This window comes from Orcinus orca, chromosome 1 (assembly GCF_937001465.1).
Source record: "Orcinus orca chromosome 1, mOrcOrc1.1, whole genome shotgun sequence".
Taxonomy (NCBI): Eukaryota; Metazoa; Chordata; class Mammalia; order Artiodactyla; family Delphinidae; genus Orcinus; species Orcinus orca.
In genome coordinates this window covers 198,842,340-198,861,038 of record NC_064559.1, presented here as the reverse complement: position 1 = coordinate 198,861,038, position 18,699 = coordinate 198,842,340, and the positions used below count along the sequence as shown (strand labels likewise).

General features: G+C 51.1%; 1 long non-coding RNA gene across 6 annotated transcripts in view; it reads right to left on the bottom strand.

Annotated features, from left to right (window-relative positions):
• Nucleotides 1-459: 459 nt before the first annotated feature.
• The window catches only part of LOC117202373 (uncharacterized), a 62,142-nt gene continuing 43,902 nt past the window's right edge, over nt 460-18,699 (bottom strand). The window contains exons 4-9 of one of the 6 annotated variants that reach the window (XR_007475722.1): nt 11,529-11,678; nt 9,787-10,334; nt 5,058-5,701; nt 4,190-4,269; nt 2,818-3,062; nt 460-1,814 (exon numbers count right to left, since the gene is read on the bottom strand). This is a non-coding gene — a long non-coding RNA (uncharacterized LOC117202373). Of the gene's footprint in view, nt 1,815-2,817; nt 5,764-9,786; nt 10,335-11,528; nt 11,679-18,699 lie in introns of all 6 variants that reach the window. The other 5 variants (XR_007475725.1, XR_007475720.1, XR_007475726.1 and 2 more) reach the window with 5 other exon arrangements.

The window sequence follows — 18,699 nt, the reverse complement described above, 5'->3', positions numbered from 1 at the left end:
TCCCAGACATGCAGGTGAGGAGAGGATGCCGGACACAAAGGAACATGCACTGAGTCCACACACACAAAGTCCCAAAACATGCAAAGCAAATCTATACTGTTGGAAGTCAGGCCTCACCGTGGTTACCCTGGAGGAAGGGGAGGTGACTGGAGGGGGTATGAGAGACCCTTCCAGGGTGCCAGTCATGTTCTGGTTCTTAATCTGGGCACTGGTTCCAGGGCTGAGTTCCATTGGTGAAAACCCACTGGGCTGTCCACTGAAGGAGTACACACTTTTCAGTTTAGTGAATAGTATTGTGCCAGGGTCAACCTCCTGGTTTTGACAATGCTCTGTGGTTATGTAAGACATCATTGGGAAAAGCTGAGTAAAGCATGGGAACCCTGTACTATTTTTACCACTTCTTGTGGGTCTCAAATTATTTCAAAATCTTTTTTTTTGGTGCTCTAAGTAAAAATGATAAAAGCAAGACGTTTTAGGTTTATTTTAAGGTTTTGTAACACTTCCAGCCCCAGAGGAGTTGAAATAAATTTTAAATTAAAAAACAAACAAAAGAGTATGCACTTTTCCGTGTGTATGTTACAGTGCAATTAAAAGTTTAAAAAGAAAAAACGCTTCTGCCAGTCTCTGAGCTTTTCTAAAAGGAGAGGAGAGAAGTAGCATTCATGGAGTACATTTTACGTGCTAGATATTTCTAGGCACTTAACCCAAGTTAAGCCATTCATTACTCTGAGTTGGGGGGGGTGGTCACTCTTGTGTCCATTTGCATATGAGGGAACTGAGGCTCAGAGAGGCAAGGGAAGCTGCCCAATGACACACAGCTCATTCAGGTCTCGGTTGAGGTTCACACCCAATGCTGGCTGCTTCAAGACCCCTGCTCTTGTCCCTGCCCGTGCTTGGGCCACTCAGAAGGACATCTCTCCCTGCTCTGCTGCCCTGGACTGCCCTGCCCAGCCTTGCCATGGGGCACCCCTCCCCCGCCAAACGCTCTCCACTCCGACTCACAAGGACGCCGATGTAGAGTTTTCCAAGGGATGTCCGCCCCACCTGCCAAGCACCCTGGCTGGCATTGACCTTCGGACCCTTATTACCTCCATTAATTGCAGTGCTGAGTATGCAGCTCTCCTTCCTCAGGTCCCTGCAGACCCTGAAGCCCATTCCATGCTGGGCCCCTCCCTCAATACATCTGTACACCCTCAGCAACAAAGTCCCCAAGACCCTTGGAGCTTGAACAAAATTAACTCATGTATCCAACCAACCCCGTGGGGAGGACACCTGCTCATTGCCGTGGGCCCTAACGTTAACCTGGTTTAGCATGCTCTCTGGTTTAACCTGGTTTAGCATGCCCTCTGAATTTTGGCTCAAGCAGCACTTTTAGGGACTTTCAGGCACCTGGGAACCAAAGAACAGCTGGAGGAATGGGAGTTGATGACTATAACTCCAGCCTCAAAGATCGTCTCTCAAGGTGGACTGAGGTCAAGGGCGAGGATGAGCTGCTGCTGACCTGGAGAGTCGGTGGATCCGGCTTTGGTACATATACCTGGCACTCAACTCATCTGGGTCCTCCTGGCCTGGCAACCACCCAGAGAATGCCGTCGACTGTCCTGCAGGATGCTGACGTGTGTTCTGCCCAAAGGAGGTCTGCGAGCATACAGGCTGGAGAAATTTTCCTTTACTGAAGGTCTTCTCAGAGCCCTTATGGTGCTAATATGCTGCAGAGTCTCCAGGAGGGACCCATCCAAGACAGTGTTCTCTGCTCTCCTTCCAGAGAAATGCTGGTCCCAGGCCTTCAGCACAGATGTGTCTCGGGGGCAGTTCTGGAACAAGATGAGAAAGGAAAGAATTTGCAGTGGTGGTTAGGTAACGGGCAGAAGTACTACTGCTCCCATCTGGCAGAGAGGGTAAAGTGAGGCTCAGAGAGGGAGAGAGACTTGCCAAGTCAGCAGGCAAATTCGTGCCAGAGCCAGCCCTCAGTCTCAACAAAGTGTTCTTTCTACTGCCCAGGGCCAAGGTCAGGTGGGTGGAAATCTACTCAGAGAAGATGTTTCAGGGTTCCTTGGTGGGAATGATGTGGTGTCCAAACTGTCTACCAGCCCTGGGAGGAGGAATCAGCAGAGCTACATCATGTATAACTCCCCTGTAACATTTCCAAATCTCTTTCAAAACTATTCATTATCTTTTCTTTAACAAAATGTTGTCATTATCTTTTTTAATCTTTACAACCTTTCTTTAAATCTTAGGCATTAGAGCCTCATTTTAAAGAGAAGGCACACGGACCTCAATGAGGCGACATGATTTGTCCAAGGTCTCAGGTCCAACTGATGTCAGAGCAGGGGTGTCCCTCCCGGTGTCCCAAGATCCTGAGCGCTGGCTGGCCTCCATCCACACTCTGGCCCCTGCCCTCCAGGGCAGCACCTGGGTCTTGCTCAGTTCAGTGGTCCCACCACTCCCACCCCAAGTGCCAAGTTGTCAAGGGGGAAGCCCCAGCTCTTGGTGCAGAGTCCCCCAGGGGAGGGCACTAAAGGGGCGACTTGGGGTCCAAATCTTCGTGCGTCCAAGGAACTGCCCCTCCCAGCTACTTCTCTCCTTCTTCCTCATTACGTCACAGCCAAGGTCAAATCCTGGTCCAGCAGCCTGGGCATGGCAGGACTCCTTAAAAGAGGGGCCTTCTCCTTTCTGCTTAGTAAAGGAGGAGGTTACCTGAGATATGAATTTCACTTCCTTGGGAGGAAACGTATCCCCTCTGTTTTAAATCGGGAAGTTCAGAGTGAGCAATTTACAATAAGCAATTAGCAAGTTCAGAGTGAGCAATTAACTTACCATGAGTCACACAGTAACCAGAGATGGAGTTGGTCGACTGACCTTTATCCATCAGACCAGTGGGTCTCGTAATTTACAGTGCCTAGGAATCCTCTGGAAGGAAGTGGGTGGTGCAAACATTCACATAGTAGGCCTGAGACTGCTGTCCTTTGAAAGGCCTGCTTGCAGGTTTGGCCTTGGCTGTCCTCTGGGAACTTGGTTTTGGAGAAGGTTCCAGCTGATAAGAGCAGCTCACATTACCTGACCTGTCGTGCAAACAACGTGCTTTAGCCTGAAGCCCTGCTTTTCTTCTGGGAGTCTGGAACTTTGGAACATGCCAGGCAGAAGGTTCCTGCATGACCAGCCCCTGGTACAATCCCTGGGCACCCAGTCTCTGAGGACCTCTTCTGGGAGACAGCATTTCACACGTGTTCTCACAACCCAGTGCTGGGGGCATCAGCTCGCCCTGAGGGACTCCAGGGAGAGGCTCTTGGAAGTTTGCATCTTGTTTCCTCTGGACAACCCCCCCAGGCTCCTTTTCCCTTTGCTAATTTTGCTCTGTTTCCTTCCACTGTAGTAAAATCATAGCCGGGGTATGCTGAGTCCTGTACCTCTTCCTCATGAACCATCACACCTGGAGGTGGCCCTGCCCCCACCCCCCAGCCACAGGGAGATATTACAATGCAGATTCCGGGTCACCTGCTCCATGAGTTATGATCCAGTGGGTCTGGGAACGAGGCCCGGGAGTCTGCACACTTGCACACACTCTGGATGGCTCTGAGACCAGGGGTCTGCAAACCTCGCTTAGAGAAACGCCACCTCCTGGTTCTATGGTGGCCATTTCATTAAGGAAAGTGTCGCCTGGGGAGCCTTTCTCTGAAAACTCCGCAGCTCTCTGGGGAAGGAAGACCGTGGGGCAGGGGAATGGACCAGAAAACTTTGGAGTTATCTCTGAGATGCTGCGTCACCCATTTTCTGCCTTATTCCGCTTATTCTCCTTTTTCGCCTTATCCCTCTCTTCTTCTGAAGGAGAGCCCAGAGCGTGAGCGTGAAGCTATGTTCATGCACTGCCTCTGTGTCCTGACTGCACTTCATCGTGGCCAGTGGGAAGAGTACCTTCCCTAACCACAACCTGGAAGCTGTCAGATGAAGAGGCTTAGAGGAGAGCTGGGGGAGAGGGAAGAGGGGTCTGACCGGCTGCCAGAGAAATGGGACTGATGAAGGGAAACCGGACGCTGGGATGGCAGTGCCTTTTCAATCTGGTGGCCGGAGGGGCGGCTCTCCCTGCCCGGGCTGGAGGGGCAGGGGCAATCAAAGGCCATTTCTGCCCAAATAAACATCATTCTCAAGGTGCTAATGGCGGCTGATAGAATGCCCAGTCGTCCTGACTCACCATGTCACTGTCCCCTTTTGCATCTACACTGGCCGGCAGTTTGACCTCTGTGCACGCCCAAATTCCTCCCGATTCTCCAGCTTAAAAAGATTAAGTCATCTTCAGTGTGCCTTAGTTTAGCGGCTCCAGCATCAATACCTTTTTTTTTTTCCAGAGCTGCATGGATTCATTGAATTGATTCAGAGCCATGCTAATACAATGAATATTCACTGCGCACCTACTACCTGCCAGGCACTATTCTAGACTCTGGGGATGCAGCAGTCAGCAAACCAGACAAAAATCCCCACCCCTGTGAACCTGACATTCTAGTGTGGGAGGCAGACAATAAGCAAAGTAACTAAGTAAAATGTGCCTTAGAAAATACATTCTATAAAGCAGGAGTCCCCAGCCTTTTTGGTACCAGGGAACGGTTTCGTGGAAGACAATTTTCTACAGACCGGGGGGCAGACTGGGGATGGTTTCAGGATGATTCCAGCACACTGATTTATTATGGTCTCCAGGCAGTCAAACCTCTCTGCTAATGATAATCTGTGAGCCCAGCAGCCCACGTCCCAAGTTCAGCCCGATAATCAAGCCAGGGAAGACAAACGGCCTGTGGCCTGGTTCCCCTGGAGAAGCTGAGAAGGCAGAGGTGATTACACCAAGAGGTAAACTGAGTCCAGGCCTGCAAAGGAGCTCAGCAAACAGAGGTGACAATGGCAGCAAAACCATGACACTCTGCCCTTGCTCCGCCCTCTGCAGAGAGTACAGGAGGACCGCTCTCTGCATGGCCCACACAGAGGCTGCAGACATAACAAGGGTAAGTGATTGCCTGTCCCCATGAGCGTCAATTAGCTCCTCATCTTTCGAAGGGTTTTCACAGCGTTACCTGGAAGCAGCCAAACATTCAGCAAGGGCCTTTGTAGAACCAGGAAGGTGGGCTGGGGGCGATGTCCGTGGCAGAGTTGCTGGCTCCATGCTCATGGTGCCCCCGACACTGAGCTGGCCAGACCAGGGGCCTGGGTGGACCAGGGAAGGGCCACCCCAACCCAGGGGAGGGGGCGGAGAGTGCGGACCCCACTTCTCCGATTGCCAGGTGCTCCCGGGAACTGCACACATCACCCCTGCACTTTGCAAGGTCAACACAGAAGACAGATCCATCCCCTTCTTTATCCCAGGCTTGGAAACTGAGGCACGGAGCAGAGAGGGGTTTCTCAAGATCCCAGGCTGCTTAGTGGCAGAGGCGGGACTGGAACCCAGGGCCCTGACCCTGGTCAGGTGTCCTGCCTGCTACCCACCAACCCAGCGGGTTTTGAGGCTGATTGCACCTGACCCTGAAGGCTTCTCAGAACGTGCCTTGCTGTGGAGCCCCTCCTCCGAGCCCCCACCAAAGAGGAAGGTAGTTGAAGCTAAGGGGGCTCTGGGGTTTGGTTTGCCAGCTCTGTCTGAGACTTTGGCAAGTGACTCACCTTCGATGAGCTTCATCGTCCACATTTCATAGCTGAGAAAACTAGCACGTGCCTCATACGGCTTCTGCGAGGATGGAATGAAGTCAAGAATAAAAAGCACTTAACGAAGCACCAGGGAAAGATGTTCTGTAATTACAGTACATTGTTTATGATGATGATACGCTTATACAGACCCTAGGCCTCACACGAGGGGCTTCCAGATCATCATTTCCAACTCTGTAATCAACTGACAAATCCGGTGGGCCACCCATCCTGGGTACAAGTACTTTGGGGTTGCAAAAAGTACCATTCTCCTAGCTGCCCTCAGGGACCCACGGTCTGGCTACAGATAAGAGGCTCACGGCACACAGTCGGGGGCAGATCTGTGCCAAGCTGGGGACTGATGACAAGGAGTCATGAGAGGTCAGAGGAGGGAGAGAGAGCTGATGTAGGGAGAACGGAAAGGCTTCGGCCAGGCAGAGGTTTTTTAATTGGAGGGAGTATCAGATTCACCAAAGGCAGAGCGTAACCAGAGCTGCAGGTGCCTGGTCTCCACCCCAACCCATCCTGGAGAGGAGCCCAGGAAGCTACCTTTTAGCAAGCTCCCCAGGGTATGGCTGCAGGTGGCTCTTCCAATCCCCGTCTCACCTGCCCTCCCTCTGCTCCCAGGCCTGGACCATTTCACCTCACACCTCCAGGCCTTTGCGTTTGCGGTGTTCCGCACCTCAGGGCTCTTTCTTCTCTGCCTGGCTTTCTCCTTGCGCACCTTTCAGGACCAGCCTCGGAAAAGCCAATTACACCCTCCCTGTCACCACCACCTGGGCACACCTGGACCACATTCATCCCCAAAGCAGAATCCAGGCTCCGGAGTCAGGCTGACTCCAGCTGGAATCCCTGATCCTCTATGGATATATTGTTTGGGCAAGTAAGTCAACTTCTCTGAGCGTCAGGATTTGCAGCTGTAACATGAGTATAAAATATTCTCCCAGAATTATTGTGGCGATTACAGGAAGTAATGTATACAAAGTGCTTCATACAGGAAATGTTCAACCAATATAAGCTAATATATTAGGAACATTAATAATTAGAGTAATAACAATGACGTCTGTTGGCACGTGTCTCCCCCACTAGACTGGAGATCCTAGGGGGACTGTATTATTTCTCTTTATTACTCCTGGCTTCTACCATTAGGCTTGAAATGAGTAGGCATTCACTGTTGACCCTTGAATAACATGGCGGTTAGGGGTGTCGATCACCCCTGCCCCGTGCAGTTGAAAATTCCCATATAACTTTATAGCCGACCAGGTATATTCATGGTTCTGCATCTGCAGACTCAGTCAACCTCAGATCGTGTAGTTCTATAGTATTGACTGAAAAGAATCTGAATGTTAGGTGCCCCTCGCAGTTCAAACCCATGTTGTTCAAGGGTCAACTGTAGTGAATGAATGAACTCATGCATTAAGGAGCTTGGGGAGGTCAGGAAAGGCTTCCAAGGGGAGATAAATACTGATCCAGGCTGGAGAAGATTTGGAAGATTTGAATGGTATATCAGTTAACTATGGCCTCAGTTATGCTGTGGAACAAGCCAGCACCAGACCTCAGTGACGGACAACAGAAAGCATTGAACAAGCTCCTCACAGCAGGTTGGCTGGGGCTCTGGGATGAGCTGGGCTGTACTGGGCCGGCTCAGCTAGGGCTCTGCTCCCCAGGTCTCTCATCCTTCTCCTGGGGACGGCAGGCTAGCTCAGGCGTGTTCTTTAGACTGTGGCAGAGGACCAAGGGGACAAGCAGAGTCATGCAAAGCCTCTTGACACCTGTGCTGACTATTCATAATAGCCAAGACATGGAAACAACCTAAATGTCCACCAACAGACGAATGGATAAAGGAGACATGGTACATATATACAATGGAATATTGCTCAGCCATAAAAAGGAATGAAATAATGCCATTTGCAGCAACATGGATGGACCTAGAGATTGTCATACTGAGTGAAGTAAGTCAGACAGAGAAAGACAAATACTGTATGATATCTCTCATATGTAGAATCTAAAATATGACACAAATGAACTTATCTACAAAACAGAAACAGACCCACAGACATAGAGAACAGACTTATGGTTGCCAAGAGGGAGGGGGGTGGGGGAGGGATGAAGTAGGACTTGGGGGTTAGCAGATGTAAGCTATTATATATAGAATGGGTAAACAACGGGGTCCTACTCTATAGCACAGAGAACTAGATTCAATATCCTATGATAAACAATAATGGAAAAGAATATATATGTATAATTGAATCATTTTGCTGCACAGCAGAAATTAGCATAACATTGTAAATCAACTATACTTCAATTAAAAAAAAAAAAAAAATAGTTCTCCCGTGCTGAGAACTAGGCTCACTGTTATGTCCACCTCATTCTATTGGCCAAAGCAAGTGCTATCCCCCAACTCAAAGTCAGAGGGTGGGAAATACTCTCCGCCTTTTTTTGTTGTTGTTGTTGTACGCGGGCCTCTCACTGTTGTGGCCTCTCCCGTTGCGGAGCACAGGCTCCGGACACGCAGGCTCAGCGGCCGTGACTCACGGGCCCAGCCGCTCCGCGGCATGTGGGATCTTCCCGGACCGGGGCACGAACCCGTGTCCCCTGCATCGGCAGGCGGACTCTCAACCACTGCGCCACCAGGGAAGCCCCCCCTCCGCCTTTTAATGGGAGAAACTGCAGAGTCACACAGCAAAAGGAGGGCTGAAGGAGTGGGATTAAATCACAACCTCCCACCGGTGGGCACAGGGGAGGGGGGGAAAGGGGATGCTCTGTGGGGTGGGAGGACAGAGGAATAAGCAGACGAAGAAGCCAGTCCAGAATGCCTGTTATGGGGTTGGAAGGTCCTGTAGGGATGGGTCATGTGGTCCCTCATGCTCCTAGGACTGTTAGAGCATCATTCATTCATCTATTCATTTGTTCATTGAACAGCATTCACAGTGCACGTACTGTATGCTGGGCTTTCTTCTCAGCGCTGTGGATATCATGTCAGTAAAATGAGCCAAGATCCCTACACTCCAGATGAAGAGGCTCTGCTGCTTTTTCTGGCTCCTCCACCAACTTACCCTGTGACCTTGAGAAAATCCTTCCTTCTCAGGACATCCCAGCCGCCACTAATAATACCTTACCTTTGTAGAACACTTTTAACTTTATCAAATCATCCTCACATAACGTTCTCTGTGAAGCATCGGAGACCGGTTTTATTACATCCTTGACGTGACAAGCGAAACTCTTAATAGTTATAAAATGCACGGCTCCTTGGAAGTGCTCTCCAGAGAGGACTCGGAGGGCAAACCCCTTGCAACAAACCCTAGGATTCTCTCTACAACAAAGCCGGTCCCTGGATAAGGGTAGACGGTTGTCATTTCCAACAACTTTGGGGGCCTCACAATTCTTGTGTGACCCAAGGACTGAGACAGCTTCCTTTGTCTTCCCTTTTATTTTAAAAAGCCACTGCTCTGAACATTTCAAAGATTCCAGTAGAACTTTTCCAATTTAATTTAAAAAAAAAAAACAAAAACTGCCTCTTCCTAACTGGCTTCACAAATGAAAAGAGTTGAAAATGAGACATAAGCCAGGCCGCAGAGAACAGCCTAATCACTCGAGCTCCTTATTTAATAAGGAGATGCTCCACCACCACAGAAAACCAGGCTGCACATTTTACAAGAGGAAAGAGAGGCAGAAGCCTGCTTCCTTCCTGTCCCATCAAATCTGCCTCTCAGCCTCGGAGGGGGTCAAGTCTAAAGCAGGCTTCTCTGGCTGGGGGTCTACTATGGGCTACACACTTATGAAAACGCCTCTCCTTACATCAGTTCTGTCGGCGCGTATACCATCTCACAGGCTAGGAAACAGACTCAGCCAGACAGAAAGTCACTGCTAGTAACACCAGCTGAGCTGGATGCCAGCTCAGACCCATCTGAACCCAAATACTGTGTTCTTTCCCATTTTCCACATCTCTTTGTTATGTGGGTGGGGGGTGGGTGTTTAATATGGTAGGGGAGCTGGGTGCCAGGTGCAGTGAAGAAGGAAGGAAGAAAGGAAGGAAGGAAGGAAGAAAGGAAGGAAGGAAGGAAGGAAGGAAGGAAGGAAGGAAGGAGGGAGGGAGGGAGGGAGGGAGGGAGGGAAGGTAGCATTTACCTTGTAGTGTAGTGTAGATGTGGAGTTGAATTCTGAAGGAGCGCCTTCCAGAATTTGCAGGGCAGCTCCCTGGATCATTTTCAGAGCCAGGTGCTGTAGCAGATGCTACGGGAGCTCTGTCCCACCGCCTTGGCCTATCTGGAAGTTGCCTGCCGCTCGGATGGACAGGTTCCCTACAGTGAGAGGCCATCCTACCTCCAACGGGACGTCTCTCTGACCGCAGGCTTTCTCTGGCCACAGGAATCTGTGTCAGGGCCAGCCAGGAGTGTCAGGGAGTTAGTTGTCCACCCACCCCAGCAACCCACAACAATGAAGGATGAGAGTTCGTGGATGTGTCAGTTACCTACTGCGGCATAATAAACAACCCCAAACTCAGAAGCTTAACAGTTGCTTATCTGCCGATGATTCTGCAGTTGGGCTGGGCTCAGCTGGAATGGTCTCGCAGGGTCACTCATGAGCTGCAGTCATCTGGCAGCTGCCCTGGACCAGATGTGGCTGAAGATGCCTGGCGGTTAGGTGAAGCTGCGGGCCGGGCGCCTCGGTGTCCGCTGTCAGGAGAGTCCAGGCTGCGTTTATGACGGCAGCCGTGTTCCCAGAAAACCGGCCCCTAAGTGCACGTGCTCACCAGGCCTCTGCTGGCATCACATGTGCTCACAGCCCCATTGGCCAGAGCAAGTCACATGGCCCAGCCCAGTGCCACTGCGAGCAGGGCCTCGGCCAGGCCAGGGCGTGGACACAGAGAGGTGAGGCTCACAGGGGGCTATTAACAAGCAACCTACCCCAGTGGGTAAGGATGCTGGCTTCCTCAACCCTCAGTGGGACAATTCTTAGGTGTGTCCTTTTTAGTCTCTCGGAGTCCCCAGAGGGCTCGAGCCCAGGTGTCCGCAGCTGCAGCCCCCACTCATAAACACGTTTTTTTAAGACTTTCTTTCTTCCCTGGCTCACTTTTCCCACTCCCTCACTGAGCCTCCCGAAATCCCCTCCCAAATAACCCACCTGCACTCAAGTCCCTGTGTCAAGGTCAGCTCTGGGGAAACCTAAATGGGGACCGTAGCACAGCCAGGAAACAGAATCCCCAGCATGTTTTTGATTCTGCCTTACTGGCCCCTGGGAGGGACAGGTGGGGACAGGACACAGTGAATGAGAACACGGTTTCTGGGGCCCTGGGGAGCCCCCGAAAGCTGTATGCAAAGAGGGGTGTGATCAGCAGACAACTCCTGCCCCTCTGAGCCCTGGCCTGATATCGGGGATGGACCAGGCTGGGTCAGGGGTGGGGACCTGCCCTGCCCAGTAGGGACAGAAAGACAAGACCCTGCAAAGGCATGTCCTAGTTAGGGAAGACCCGGCCCCTCACCAGCCCCTCCCCCCCTTACCCAGGTCCATCTGGGTCCCCAGCCCCACCCCCCACACACACCCGGTCCATCCGGGTCCCCGGAGCTGTACTCACATTTTGCGGGTCTGAAACCAACCCACCCTTTTCTGAGTTGCGTTTTTTTTACTGATTATGCAAAATCTCCCTCCGCTGCCTAAGCAAAGCAGGCTGGAAGTGGGGCAGCTCGACAGGATAAGATGGGCAAATGACAGATTACAGCCGCCCACTCTAGTAAACACAAGTTTAATTGCTTTTTCAGAGGGGAGAGAGGGAGGGGACAGGCTCAGAAATAAAACAAATTCCCACTCGGCTGTGTCAGGGCTGCTGAGCTGATGGCGGGAGCTCTGAGCTGAAAGCAGTGGGTTCTCACCCGTGGGAGAGAGGAGGCAGGCAGCGGAGAGGACGCGCTGGAGGCTTGGAAGGCAGCAGCTAGGGCAGGCTGTCTGCCCTTCAGGTCGGTTCAGGTCAAGGGCAGGGCAGTCTGTGCCACGGGAGTGGGGAGAAGCGTTCTCACCTGGATCTAGAACAACAACAGCAAGAAGAATGGTATCTCACCCTTATTGTGGACTTACTGTGTGGCAGCCACTGAACTAAGTGCTCTACGTGAATGAACCACTTAATCCTCACAGCAGCCCTGTCAAAGTATTACCATCTTACAGATAAGAAAACGAGGGAACTGAGTTTAGAGAAGTTTAAAAAGTACTGAAAGTTCATATAATGAATAAAGGGTGGGCCTGGGATTCAAACCCACGTCTGTCTGATGCCAGTGACTCTACCCTTCACCACAAAGCTAGCAACGTCCCTAAATACTATTGCACACATCAAAGTAATGACTTCTATGTGTTGTCACTCTGTGCTAGGCCCCCAGACCTACATGCCAGGCTAGGAATGAGAGATGGCCCCTGCCCTTGAGAAGCCCATGATTCAATGAGGTAGAGAAACACATACATGAAACATTACAGTGATAAGGGCTTGAAAAGGTGAAGAAGATGGGGTGGGGGCAGAGGGGGCCCCTGCTTCTACCCGCAGAGTTTACAGGATTAGGCTTTACGGGCTTTGCAGAGGAGGCTAAAAGGATGAGCTGGATTTCACTGGACAGGCCAAGAAAGGGATAACAGAACAGCATGTAGAAGGTCCTCAGTAAGGCAGTAGCTAGCATGTTCTGGATCTGCCGACAGCCTGCCGTGGCCAGGACACCGGGGGGCTGTCAAGGAGGACGTGGAGACCATGGTGAGAAGGTGGCAGGACCACATCATGACGGGTCTTAGCAGCCAGCGGAAGGCCGCCCCTACTCCCCAGTGCTAGCCTTCCTTCAAGTGTCATCTGCCTTGGCAGGATGCTCCCAGAACCATGATGTTCCCCGGCCAAGGAAGTTTGGGAAGGACCACACACTTCTGCTCCTTCCAGAAGCTGCATGGGTGTCTGAGAAACCTTGTAGTAAAGAAAGCTGCCACTCCACTATATATAAAATCGATAAACAACGAGGTCACTGTACAGCACAGGGAACAATATTCAATATCTTATACTAACCTATCATGGAAAAGAATCTGAAAAAGAATATACATATCCTTATTCTTATATATATGTATAAGAATATATATACAGGGGCTTCCCTGGTGGCGCAGTGGTTGGGAGTCCGCCTGCCGATGCAGGGGACGCGGGTTCATGCCCCGGTCCGGGAAGATCCCACATGCCGCGGAGCGGCTGGGCCCGTGAGCCATGGCTGCTGAGCCTGCGTGTCTGGAGCCTGTGCTCCGCAACGGGAGAGTGAGAGGCCTGCGTACCACAAAAAAAAAGAAAAAGAATATATACACACATATATATATGCATAACTGAATCACTTTGCTGTACACCTGAAACTAACACAACATTGTAAACCAACTAGACTTCAATCAAAAACTAAATAAAAAGAAAAGAAAGCTGCTGATTTCTGCTGAGGTTAGTCACCCCAAACCTACCTGACCCCGGACGCCTCCTCTGACCCATGAGTACGTGCTGTGATCAGCATTCCAGGGACAAACACTTCAGGAGACATCTCTGTGAACGCCACAGCCAGGGCAGCGACAGGGAAAGGCCATGTGACCATTGCTCTTTCCCGTGTCTTCAAGCCCCGAGAGACCTGCAACCTGAGGGTGGCAATAATGATAGTAATAGTAACCGATGTTAACTGAGCACTTGCCGTGACCCGAGCTGGGCCCCAAGCCTAAGTGCTCTGTGTATCATCTCACCAAATTGTCATACTATTATTATTCCCATTTTACAGATGGGGAAACTCAGGCACAGAGAAGTAGGAATTTGCCTATCTCTCTATCCGTGGGTGGAGGAACCAGGATTCAAACCCCAGTCTGCCAAACCCTGAGGTCCCAGAGCTGTCCCTGTACCGCAGCTCCAGTCTGCAGGGAAGACCCCAATCCTACATTAGGATGAGGTGAGAAACGAGTCTTTCTTTCTCATTTAGGAAAAATTCTCAAGGTGCCAGCTCCTCTACCCTTCACGGGGACTGCATCATTTCTAAAACAACAAAGCCAAGTCAATCCAATTCAGCAAATGATTCCAGACTCCCGTTTGGCACAAGGGGCTTCTGAGGGTGTGAGAGGAGAGTCAGTCCCTGGCTGCCAGGAATCCCGCTCCTCCTGGAGGCTCTGATCACATAATCCCTGAGCAGAAGTGACTTTGGAAATCACACAGTCTCCCAAACTCGGATTGAAAGAAAAGCCAGACAATGAGATACCACTACACACCCATTAGCATGGCCAAAATCCAGGGCACTGACACCACCAAAGGCTGGTAAGGATGTGGAACCACAGGAACTCTCATTCACTGCTGGTGGGGATGCCAAATGGTACAGTCACTTTGGAAGACAGTCTCTTACAAAACTAAGCGTGCTCTTAGCATACCATCCAGCAATCATGCTCCTCGGTATTTACCCGAAGGAGATGAAAACTCATGTCCACACAAAAACCTGCACATGGATGTTTACGGCAGCTTTATTCATAACTCCCAAAACTTGAAGACGTCCTTCGGTAGGTGAATGGATAAAGAAACTGTGGCATATCCAGACAATGGAACATCATTCAGCACTAAAGAGAAATGAGCTATCAAGCCATCAAAAGACAAGCGGTAAACTTAAACGCATAAGAAGCCAGTCTGAAAAAGTTGTATGATTCTAACTATATGACAGTCTGGAAAAGGCAAAACTATGGAGACAGTCAAAAGATCCGTGGCTGCCAGGGTTTGGGAAAGAGGGAGCACAGAGGATTTTTAGGGCAGTGAAACTAATTTGTGCGATACTACAAAAGTGGATACAAGTCATTTTACGTTTTTCAAAACTCACAGAGTGTCCAAGACCAAGAGTGAATCCTAAATGTAAACAGCAGACTCTGCCTGATTATGAGGTAGAGGTTTATAAATTATAAAAAATGTACCGCTCTGGTGGGGAAGACTGTGTGTGGCGAGCAGGGAAAGTGTAGGAAACCTATGTACCTTCCCTTCAATGTTCCTGTGAACTGAAAACTGCTCTTAAAAAAAAAAATAGTCTTTAAAAAAAAAGAAAGAAAAGCTGATGTCAAATCCCCAAATTTAGAACTGGGGGTGGGAGCCCTGGAGCTCACCTGCAGAACTTTCCCTCCCCGCTCCCCTGGGAGTTCTAGGTAGGAGAAATAGGAACAAATAAAGCACTGTGAAATCAGAGGAGAAGGAAATGAATTTCGCCAGGAAAATCTCCTTCAAAGAGGTGGGCCTGACCTGAGCTGGAAACTGGGGCGAAGGTCTAGCGGGCAGAGAGTTCCCAGTGTGTTTAATGAGGCAGGTTCTGGGATGTGTGGGGTGGAAGCGATGGGAGGAAGGTGACAAAACCTCCGTGTTCACTCACACCCCACCTCACCTCCAGCATCCTCCCCCAGCCGTTTCTGGGCTGCAAGGACAGGGCAGGTGGCAGGGCCAAGCTTTACTGCTTTCTGTGGCAAGCATCTGAATATCTTCTCTGAAATTGGAGACTTTCCTACTGACCTGGTTGTTGTTGGCAGGTCTGGCCTGAATTCCAGGGGACAAGGAAGGCTGGAAATGGCACCTTGAAAAGGTCACCTGCCCCGTCCCAAAGCCTGGGATCCAGCCAGGTCAGGAACGCACCTTGCCCCTGGCAGAGCCTCCAAACACAGACCAGGAAATGTTCTGTTTAACACCTGCGAGAGGTGGCACAGGACACAGTTAGCAACCCTGTAGTGGGCCGTAAAGCCGTCATGGCCTGAGCTCTGCTTCCAAAGCTGTGGGATCTCAAGAAAGTAGCTCTCCCTCTCTGAGCCTGGATCTTCATCCACAATGAGGGGATAGTGGCATACGTATCATGAGGTTCTTACAAGGATCCCACGAGATTGTGGATGTGGCCACGTCCTGCTAACAGTACAGGGCTTCATGTCGTGTCTGGGGCCACGGAAACATCAGGCATTCTTTTGAGCACTCAGCACACAGCCCCACACATGGGGTACCCCCTGAATTCATACACACACAGTAGGGTACCACCTGAATTCACTTCCGCATGGTAGGGTAAGTCACCGCAGCTGGTCACTTCAGAGGACATCGAAGTGGCCAAATGCACGTCAGTAACTCTTACTGTAAAGCCCCCTTTCTCACAACTCCTGAGGTTTGAGTCAGAATGGGGTGGGGACAGCATTTTAGACAAACCCCACCGCCCTCCAGTAACTCACCACGAAGTCTGAGAATTATAGCCATGAAGCAGACCCCCAAAGGCCAATTCTTTCTCAAGTTTAAGGGCAATTTGCAGTTATATTAACTATCATTTGAAAGCCCCTACTGTGTACCACCTACTTCACATTAATGATTTGGAAGTATATGCCCTTCAGGTTCTAGATGGGGATGCCCAGAACAGTTGAGTGATCTGCTCTTGGCCACAGTAAATCAGGGCCAGATCAGGCTGCCAATCCAGGTCTCTCTGAAGCCAACTCTCTGCCACTGCTTCTCCACTTTGCAGTGTAAAGGGAAGACTGCAGGAGTTTTGAGTGACTTCTGAGCAATCCCAGAGGCCTTCCTGGAAGGGGTGGGGGTCAGAGGCCTACCTAGGTCCTGGGAGAGCACAGAACAGTCCGCAAGCCTCCCAGGCAGTACTGGCCCAGCCACCAGACAATGAGGGAAGAACCCTCTGCCTGCATGGCCCTCATTTGATCTTTGTCTCTGCTGCGTGGATTTAAGATGCACCAACCCTCAGTGCTGGGGGGGGGAGGGGGGTTCAAATAAACATGATAAAACAACCATTAGACCTTTGCGGTTGGGAAATGGAGATTTACAGACTTCCAAACCTCCATTTAAATGCAAATGCAGCGTCTGCCTGGAACCATGGATCTGAGGAGCCATAAAATCACCATGTCCCCTCGCTCCTGCTACGCTGGGCCACCTCAGGCCCCCATTTAATCTGAGGGGCGCTGCGGGCACCTGCTGGAACCAGTGGGGACAGGGGACAGGGCCTGCAGTGATGCACACGAGTTGACACCTTGCCTTCCTTCAACCATCATTGCCTTTCCCGGCCCTGGCGGGAGTGCAGATGTTAACCTCCAGCCAGGCTGGGCTGACCTTGTCTGGGTCACACACACAGCCGGGAAATCCTGTAGCCAGGACTTAATCCCCTGCCTGTCTGGCTCTGGAGCCTCAGGAAGGCCAGGCTCTGTGTCGAGTCACACCCCTGGGGTCCTCTGAGCAAGGGGCCCAGGAAATAGTCACTGAGGTGAAAGCAAGTAAAAACCCACCACTGAAGTTAAGCTAATAGCAACAAGGTCCATTTTATTGAGTACCTACTATGTGCCAGGCAGAGAAGGAACCATTTCATCCTCCCAAGACCTTATGAGGTAGGTTTTAGGATCCTCAATTTTTTTTTTTTTTTTTTGTGGTACGCGGGCCTCTCTCTGTTGTGGCCTCTCCCGTTGCGGAGCACAGGCTCCGGACACACAGGCTCAGCGGCCATGGCTCACGGGCCCAGCCGCTCCGCAGCATGTGGGATCTTCCCGGACCGGGGCACGAACCCGTGTCCCCTGCATCGGCAGGCGGACTCTCAACCACTGCGCCACCAGGGAAGCCCAGGATCCTCATTTTTAAAGGGGAAAATTCAGAGGGACTCAGGGAGGTGAGGAGCCTGTGGAGTCACTCATGGGGCAGAAGTTGAACCCAAGTCTAGCTGATTCCCAAATCTAACCACCTCTTCAGGCTTTGCCATTCAGCTCCTTTGTGACCTTTGGCAAGTGACTTGACCTCTCTGGGCTTCTGTTTTTCTGGATCTAAAATGGGTATAATAATAGTATCCACTTCATAGGATCCTGGATCTGGGGATTCATGAGGGAGTTAGTATGAATCAAAGAACTGGGACCAGTATTTGGTGCATAGAAAGAACTTAACAAATATTAGCAACAGTTATTAATTACTCTACACTCAGAAAGTTCCAGCCCTAAGAGAGGCACAGACTACACACTGTGGGGATTTCGAGGGGATACAGATTTCATGCCCTGAGGGGTGAAATCTGGGACAGCCTCTTAGAAAAGGCAGCCCTTGTAATGGACCTTGGGGGTGGACAGGGGAGGGAAGCAGGGAAGGGAACAGCTGGAGAAGGTGAGTTAGGGGTCAGGGAATGGGCAGCTGTCCAGCAAGACTGACCCTAGGTGGCACCTACAGGAGACGGGGGCTGGAGGATGCAAAGGTCAGCTGGGGCCAGGCTGTGAAGGCCTTGAATTCCAAGCTGGGAAACGTGTAATGTGTTTTGCAGGCAGGATTTGGAACAGATAATGTGGTGGGTGGGAAGAGAAGGGAGTGAGGTGGACACGCACTTGCTGCACGCCGGGTGCCGTGCTGCATCAATTTCATACACGATCTCATTCTCTCCTCAAAGCAATCTTGTTGGGTTTATGACTATTACTCATGTTTCAGGTGAGCTGGCTGTGGCCCAGAGGCGCTAGGGACCATACCTAAGGTCACCAGGACAGGGGAGGTGGAGCTGGCCTGCAAACCCAGGGAGGATACTGCTCCCCTCCCAGCCCCAGCCCTGCTTCTCTCTGACACTGAAGTTTCCAGTCTGGGTGCCTGGGAGAAAGGGATGCTCGGGTAACCAACTCATCCTGGTTTGCTTGGTGCTCTCCTGGTTTGAAAATAAAGTCCCTGGAAACTCTCTTGTCTTGAGCCAGCCAGGCTGATCGGTCACCCCAGCGATGACCCAGAAATGGGACAAAGGGATAGAGGGGAGGGAGGGAGCTGAGAAGATGATGGATGAAGTTTTTTGACATGTTGAGTTGGGTCTCCAGGGAGCAGATCCGGCCACTGGTTTGACACAAGGTCACGCCAGAGACCCATATTTGGGGCTCAACCATAGAGAACCGGGGAGCCCCCAGGACCCGCTCAATCACCCGAGCCATGCCTTGAGAGAGGGATCCGTCTCAAGGGAGGAAGAGGTCCTCCTTCCCAGGACAGAGATGACACAGAGAGAGCATGGGACTCGCAGTTCTGCCTTCCAGCCAGCCTGCTAAGCGGGGTCCGGAAGACCATTCCTG